We start from the raw sequence: 7,889 nt of genomic DNA, 5'->3' as shown, positions 1-7,889 counted from the left end.
GATCCTGAGTGCCCTGCATTCCTTGTTAGAAAGCTTGGTGATGTTGCAGCTGTCCTTCTGTATAGAGGTAGAAATCCCCCACTTTTTCTGTGAGCTCAATCAGATGCTCCAACTTGCCTGTTCTGACACCTTTCTCAATAACATGGTGATGTATATGGGAGCTATGCTGCTGGGTGTTGGTCCCTTCTTGGGGATACTTACTCTTACTCTAAGATAGTGACTTCCGTAAGTGGAATATCATCAGCTCAGGGCAAGTATAAAGTATTTTCCACCTGTGCTTCTCACCTCTCAGTGGTCTTCTTATTTTATTGTACAAGCCTAGGAGTTTACCTTAGCTCCGCTGCTACCCAGAGCTCCCACTCCAGTGCAAAAGCCTCGGTGATGTACACAGTGGTCACACCCATGCTGAACCCCTTCATCTACAGCCTGAGGAACAAAGATGTTAAAAAGGCTCTGATGAGATTCTCTGGGATGGCAGCTATAAAAGGGCCATCGACCTGTGCTGAAAAGTGCCATGATTGCAGGGCGAGGCCCAAAGCCTGACCTAATGTTGAGATTCTATGATCAGATTGTGGAAGTGGAACATGATTGTTCTATTCTGTTTCCTGGAATTTCCATTTTTCTTTATTTCAACCTCTCTGCACAATTTAGGTAACTTGCTTTGTTAAGCTTTGTGATATCTCTAATATGCAAGAGATTTTCCCTTTGTCATTTTCCAACTCTCCCAATGTGATTCCTCACCTTGGGAGTGAAATATTTGGAAATTCTCACTCATTTCAAAGGACTACATGGATCTGTTAAGAATAATTTCTTCTCAAATAAACTATATTCTAATTTTGTTTGACCAAAAAAAAAAGTCATGAGATAGCCTAGTCCTATGAAAAGTCTACTCTTGGCCATGAGTGCTATTGATATAAGTGTATAAGAGAAAGATCTGAGACGTCTGTGTTTCACTCTTGTGAACATCATTCCTTTGTATATCACTGATGTACTGGCTGTTATAGCTGATCATTTTTTCTACACATTAAAGTCCTGTTCTGTTACAGAGCTTTGTCCATCATGCCTACCATAATCACTTGCAAAATAAATAATAAAATACATGTCTCTAAGTAGAAACTACACAGAAAAACAAATATGGACAATGTAACTTGATATAATATGGCATTAGAGTCCAACTTGACTTTAATTATGATGAAGCAAACTATTAAATCATACATTTGTTACTGTGGAAAATATTTCTTTCCCAGGCACTTCATCTGCTCATTGAATTATGGAAAAACAGGGCTTATATGTAAGGTGTATTCATTAAGACAAAAGGCTGGTGGCATGTTTGGGGCTGTATTAACTCACTTTATAGTTTCTGTTAAAAAACTTCCAGTGCCACCTACAGGTATGATTCCTTCCATTTTTCTAAATGAGATGTCTCACACTATTTGAAATTTTGCCATAATCACTAAAGGGGCCATAGATTCACTATATCACTATCATCCATTATACATCCTTTTCCTAATCACGGTATGACTCTCCAGCAGGCATGGTTTCTAGCTCAGGTATGTGGTTTAGAATAACAAGCTTTGTGCAAATATGCGTATCCTTCAGACCTTTCCATGTTATCTCAAAGGGGCTTCAATTGATCCAATTTAAAAAATTATGTTTTTATTTATTATTGAGACAGAGCTTGAGGAGGGGAGTGGTGGAGAGAGAGGGAGACACAGAATCTGACCAGGCTCCAGGCTCTGAGCTGTCAGCACAGAGCCTGATGCAGGGCTTGAACCCACGAACTGTGAGATCATGACCTGAACGAAGTCGGCCGCTTAACCAATTGAGCCACCCAGACACCCTGTGATTCATTTTTAAAATATAGTTGCATGAAATAAACATGGAGAACATAGTTATCATGAATGCTATCTTCAAATATGAGAACAAATTCCTGAATAACAAAGAATTAGATTATGACAAATGCCTTCAGTTCTGCCTGATTGATTATTACATCAGTTACTAGAGCTGCATACAAAGCATCCTCAAGCAAAATAGATTAACATAATGTCTTAATTATTGACTAGGATTGTAGGCTAAGGAGTTGTTCTGATTTCTGCTGGGTTCCTCATGAAACCATAGTCAAGTATGGCTCTGCATTGTGTTTCTGAGGCTCATCCATGATGTGTCTCCTTCCAACCATAGAATGTGTTTTTCTGTCTTGAACCAATTTATGTCATTTTACTCCTTTTATATAGTAGGCTCATCTTCTAGTCTACAAAAAAATAAATTTATCAAACATTCATTGTTTTAATTTAGTCCCAGGATCTTAAGTCTCCCATGTGTAGTTTTTCTTTTTCACTGTTAGTAGCAAGATCTTCCTCCCCATTAGGTGAGACTCAGCTCACTGGGCTCCAGATCTGACCATGAGTCAGGTAACAGTAGAATTTTTAACATCTAGTTAATTTATTGGAGAATTATTACACACAACAAACTACATATTTAAAGTACACAACTTTAGGAATTGAGTCATTGAAAACTCATGGGTACATACTGTATGGTTCCATTTATATAGAGCTCAAGAAGGTTCAAAATAAGCCTTTTTTTTAATAGTTTATTGTCAAATTGGTTTCCATATAACACCCAGTGCTTCTCCCCACAAGTGACCCCCTCAATGACCATCACCCCCTTCCTCCTCCCCCCTCCCCCTTCAGTCCATGATTCGTTTTCAGTATTCAGTAGTCTCCCTTCTCCCTTGATCTGTGTCCCTCACTCTCCTCCACTCTCTTTCCCACTTCCTCTCCCCATGGTCCCCTGCCAGGTCTCTCCTGTTAGACCTATGAATGCAAACATACGGTATCTATCCTTCTCTGCCTGACTTATTTCTCTTAGCATTACAACCTCGAGGTCCATCCACTTTGCTACAAATGGCCAGATTTCATTCTTCCTTATTCCCATGTAGTACTCCATTATATATATATACCACATCTTCTTGATCCACTCATCAGTTGATGGACATTTAGGCTCTTTCCATGATTTGGCTATTGTAGAAAGTGCCGCTATGAACATTGGGGTACATATGCTCCAGAACTGGACCCACAAGTATATGGCCAATTAACCTTTGACAAAGCAGGAAAGTGTGTCCAATGGAAAAAAGACAGCCTCTTCACCAGGTGGTGTTGGTAGAGCTGAACAGCATCATGTAGGAAAATAAAATTAGACCACTTTCTGACACCATTCACAAAAATAAACTCAAAATGGATAAAGGATCTGAATGTGAGACAGGAAGCCATAAAAACCCTTGAGGAAAAAGCAGGAAATAGGCCCCTAGACTTCAACTGCAGCAATTTCTTCCTCAACACATCCTCAAAATAAGTCTTAACTGCTTCTTTATGCAACTGGTAGGATGTAGTCCCTCTAGCTTTTGTATTCTTCTGAAGGCTATGTGGAAGATAAATGTAACTTCAAGGGATGTAGTGAGGAAAGATAAAATGTGTGGAAATACTTTGTTGGATCCAAAGAATGTTCAAGAGTAAAAGCTGTGTGCCTGTAAATCTGTGTGTATTTTTGTACATTTTTCTTTCAAACACCCTCATATGCATATATGTACATGCATGAAACTCATAATCCTCATTGGAAATTATTATAACCTATATGCTGTGTTGAAAGAATGCTTGAGAGGAACTGGGAGGGTAAGGAAAGGAAGAGAGTGAAGTTTTCATTAACATGGACTTCTAGGAATGTAGAAATTTAGACAAAAATATTATAGTAGAACAGGTGGCCTTAACTTTAATAATAAATGGCTTGACCTATGCTAATGCCCAGAGGCCTCAAGGACAGATCCATATTTACATTTATGCAAAGAGACATTCTTTGTACCAGCTAATAGGCTGAATATCCCCAAACTAACCTTATTTTGTTTCTTGTACTTAAGTAGGGTTTCAACACAAAATGCCCTTATCCAAGGAAGCTAAGTGAGTGAGTTGAGAGGCTTAAATTTCTTTTATTAACAAAAAACAATTGGGGCACCTGGATGGCTCAGTCGGTTAAGTGTCCAAATTCAGCTCGGGTACATGAGTTTGAGCCCCATGTCAGGCTCTCTACTGAGAGCTCAGAGCCTGGAGCCTCTTTCACATTCTGTGTCTCCCTCTATTTCTGCCCATCCCCCCACTTGCATTCTCTCTCTCTCTCTCTCTCTCTCTCTCTCTCTCTCTGTCTCTCAAAAGTCAATAAAAATCATTTAAAAAACTTGTTGGATAAATGTCTTTGTTATTGACTATTGCTGCTATATCCAGTTACCGTAATAAGGGTTTAAAAGAAAAATATTTCCACTCTTGCAGGTCTGGAGGTCACTGCCAAATAAAATGAACATTATTGGGCTAAAAGTAAGATGTCTCTGAAAGACATAAGAGAGCTTGAATTCCTGCCCAGTAATGTGGCTGGTCAACATTTTTACTCCACAAAAAAATGCATGTCCTCCAATCTCTGCTGGTTACCTGAATAGAATCCTCAATGGAGTCACTTTTTACTAGTCATCCAAAAAAAACTTGAATAACAGAATGATCATGAATGTTGCTGCATAGCAAGACATCATGAAAGCAAATGGCTTTGTAGAATGTCTTTAGTATCAAGTAGAATTGTATGGTGATGAGTTGTTCTAACCTCTATTGATCTCCTCAAAGATCTTCAATCAGGTTTGTGTCACCTGCAAAGGCTTGGCTCATCTTTCCAGGGCATTCTAAAATACTTGGGCCTTGCCTAGCTAGTTGTGGCTGATGCAGAGTGGCCTTGGCTTGGAAAACTGTGTTGTGTTGCACATGTCCTCACTTCCTCTGGTTTTATTCTCTTTTCAGAGCAGAGTTTCAAGAGAAAGTAGCAGAAATGCACCAGGCCTCTAAGGTCCACTGTCACTTCTATGAAATTCTTCTGGCTACAGTAAATAAAAAATCCTAATCCATCCAGAATCAAAGGTGGAAGAATAGTCTCCACCTCCTGATGGAAGGTACTGCACACATTGCCAAAGACATGGCTACAGAGAAAGACGGGGATTTGATGCCATCTCTGCAAATATTCTGCAATGGCTGTTAATTTCAATTCAAATGGTTTATTTCCAATTCCACATTCAGCAGGAATGATCTCAGAGAACACAATGAGAATGAATTAGGTGTCTAATGAGTAGTTATGGAAATTCTACTCCAAATGTAAATATTTCCTCTATCCTCCTTGCCTATAAATTACCATTCCCAGTCTAAGAAAAGATCAAATAAATAAAATATTTTCATTCCAGGTGGATCAGAGAGACCAGGAGCTAGCAACTGTTCTATCACTGATGCTATCTTCACAGCATCCTTCTGTAGATACTATTTTCCTATTGATAGGCCTCACCATTGACATACTCATAATGGTTTTCACCCTGGTATCTATTTCTATGGGGATAATTCACTAGGATGAGGTGACATGTGAAATGCAATGAAAGACAGAGACATAGGAATTTTTCTCTTCATTTTTCCAACACTATTGAAATTTAATTGACATAAAATTGTGAAGTTTAAGCATACAACTTGGTGATTTCATATACATATATGTTGTGAAATGATTACCACAATATGTTAGTGAATACATCCATTGCTACCATTTCTTTTTGTTGTAAGAACATTTACTATACACTCTGTTACAACATTCAAGTATACAACACAATAGAGTAATCATAATGATCATGCTGTACATTCAGTCCCCAGAACTTTTTTATCTTATAACTGAAGGTTTACAGGCTTTCACTTGTCTTAGCTGAAGCCAGGTCCCGGTGCGCTCATCCCAGGCATTCGGCTGTACCTGTCTTGTCCACCCAACCGGCAGGCGGAGAAACCCTTGCGGGTTCTTTTCCTGAGGGAGGGAGAGAAAACATGGCAGGAGAGGGGAGACGCAGAGAGTGAAGACAGCGCACGGTTTCTGATCAAGCCTCTGTCTTCTTCCTTTATTTTTCTTCCTCCTTATCCCAGAGAACACTGTCTCTTAAATAGTGATTTGGGGCGGGGAACTGACCCAGGTTGGTTGCCAGGTAACAGAGTCAAATGAATATGAAAAGAAGCGCCCAGACTTGCCTCTGCAATGCTGGGGAGGGGGAGCTAGCGCTGAATAATCCAAAATGCGGTTTTGATCTTTTGTGCACCTTGGCCAAATCTACGTCTGGCGCGGCAAGACAGTCGCCAAAATTATTTGGGCCAGGAAATGGCAACCTCCAGCCTCCAGATGCAAATCTTGTTTTTTGGTTGCTCCCTGGAGAGCGAATATCCTTGCCTGAGGCAGCCAGAAAACTTGGCTGCTCCTGACATTCACTTACATCTTCTCATTTCCCAAACCCCAGCCACTAGTAAATATCAACCTATTTTCTTTTTCTATGGTTCAGAATTTTATATTTCACATATAAATGAGATCATACAGTATTTGTCTTTCTCTGTCTATTTCACTTAGCATAATGCCCTTGAGGTCCATGCGTAGTTGAGCAAAGGAAAAAATGTCTTCCTTTTTATTTCTGAACTCCACTGATAGATATGCCATCATTAATGATTCATCTATTGATGGATGCTAGTCTGTGTCCAAATCTTGGCTATCCTGAATAATGCTGTAATGAATGTCAGAGTACATATTTCTGAGACTCTCACAAATTTGTAGGGTTTTAAACTCACACTTGTGAATGACTGATGGGTGAAAGAAGAAATGAAAAATTTAAAAATCTTGAATCAAATGAAAATGAAATCACAGCACCTCACAATTTATGGTATGTTACAAAAGCAGCTTCAATATAGAAGTGTAATGCAATAAATGCCTATATTAAGACAAATAAAAAAGACCTTAAGTAACTAGCCTAACCTTTGATTCAAAGACCTATAAAAAGAAGTGCCAACAAAGTCCAAATCAACAGAGGAAAAGAAATAAATATCAAAGAACACATGAATGATATATAAACCAGAAAGCCAACAGAAAAGATTAACAGAGAAAAGGGCCAATTCTTTAAAGTGAAGAAATATTGACAAGTCCTTAGACAGACAAAAAGAAAAAATGAAGAGATGGCTCAAATAAATAAAATCAGCAGCAAAATATTATACCTTACAACCAATATCATAGAAATGCAACGAATCATAGGAGACTACTATGAATGATCTCACTCCAACAATTTGGGCAACCTAGAAAAAAATGGATAAATCCCTAGAACACACAAGTTACCAAGACAAAATCACGAAGATATAGGAAGTATGAACAGACCAATAATGAGTAAGGGTATTAAATTAGTAACCAGAAATTCCCCAGCAAAGAAAATCCCATGAGCAGAGAGCTTCATAAGTGAGTTATAAGAACCATGTAAAGAAGAATTAATGACATTTCTTCTCAGACCTTTCCATAAACCAGAGAGGAGGACACGTTTTCAACCTCATTTTCCAAGTCCAGCTTTACCCTAGTATCAAAGCAAGAAAAGGCCAATACAAAAAAATAAAACTATGGATCAATATCCCTGGTGAACACAGACACAACATTTTTCAAAAATAGTAGCAAATTGAACCAAAGAGCACACTGAAGGGATTTTATACCATGATCAAGTGGGATTTATTCCTGGGATACAAGGATGGCTGAATACAAACAAATCAATAAATATGAGACATCACATTCATATGGTGAAATATAAGAACCATATGATCATCTCAATACAGGCAGGAAAATCATTTGACAAAATACAATATTTTTAAATGTTTTTTTAAAAAAACTTTTGACAAATTGGGTATAAAGGGAACACACCTCAACACAAAAAGTAAAATGGTATTGGAGTGCAGAAGTTTTTTATCTTCATGAAGTCCCTGTAGTTCATTTTTGCTCGTGATTCCCTTGCCTTTGGGGATGTGTCGAGTAGGAAATTGCTG

General features: G+C 38.5%; 1 pseudogene; it reads left to right on the top strand.

Moving 5' to 3' along the window:
• The window catches only part of LOC115274353, a 9,337-nt pseudogene extending 8,794 nt beyond the window's left edge, over nucleotides 1–543 (top strand).
• The last annotated feature ends 7,346 nt before the right edge of the window (nucleotides 544–7,889 follow it).

This window comes from Suricata suricatta, chromosome 12 (genome assembly GCF_006229205.1).
Source record: "Suricata suricatta isolate VVHF042 chromosome 12, meerkat_22Aug2017_6uvM2_HiC, whole genome shotgun sequence".
Classification (NCBI taxonomy): domain Eukaryota; kingdom Metazoa; phylum Chordata; class Mammalia; order Carnivora; family Herpestidae; genus Suricata; species Suricata suricatta.
Note: the sequence above shows the minus strand (reverse complement) of the source record. Positions and strands in the feature narration are given on the sequence as shown.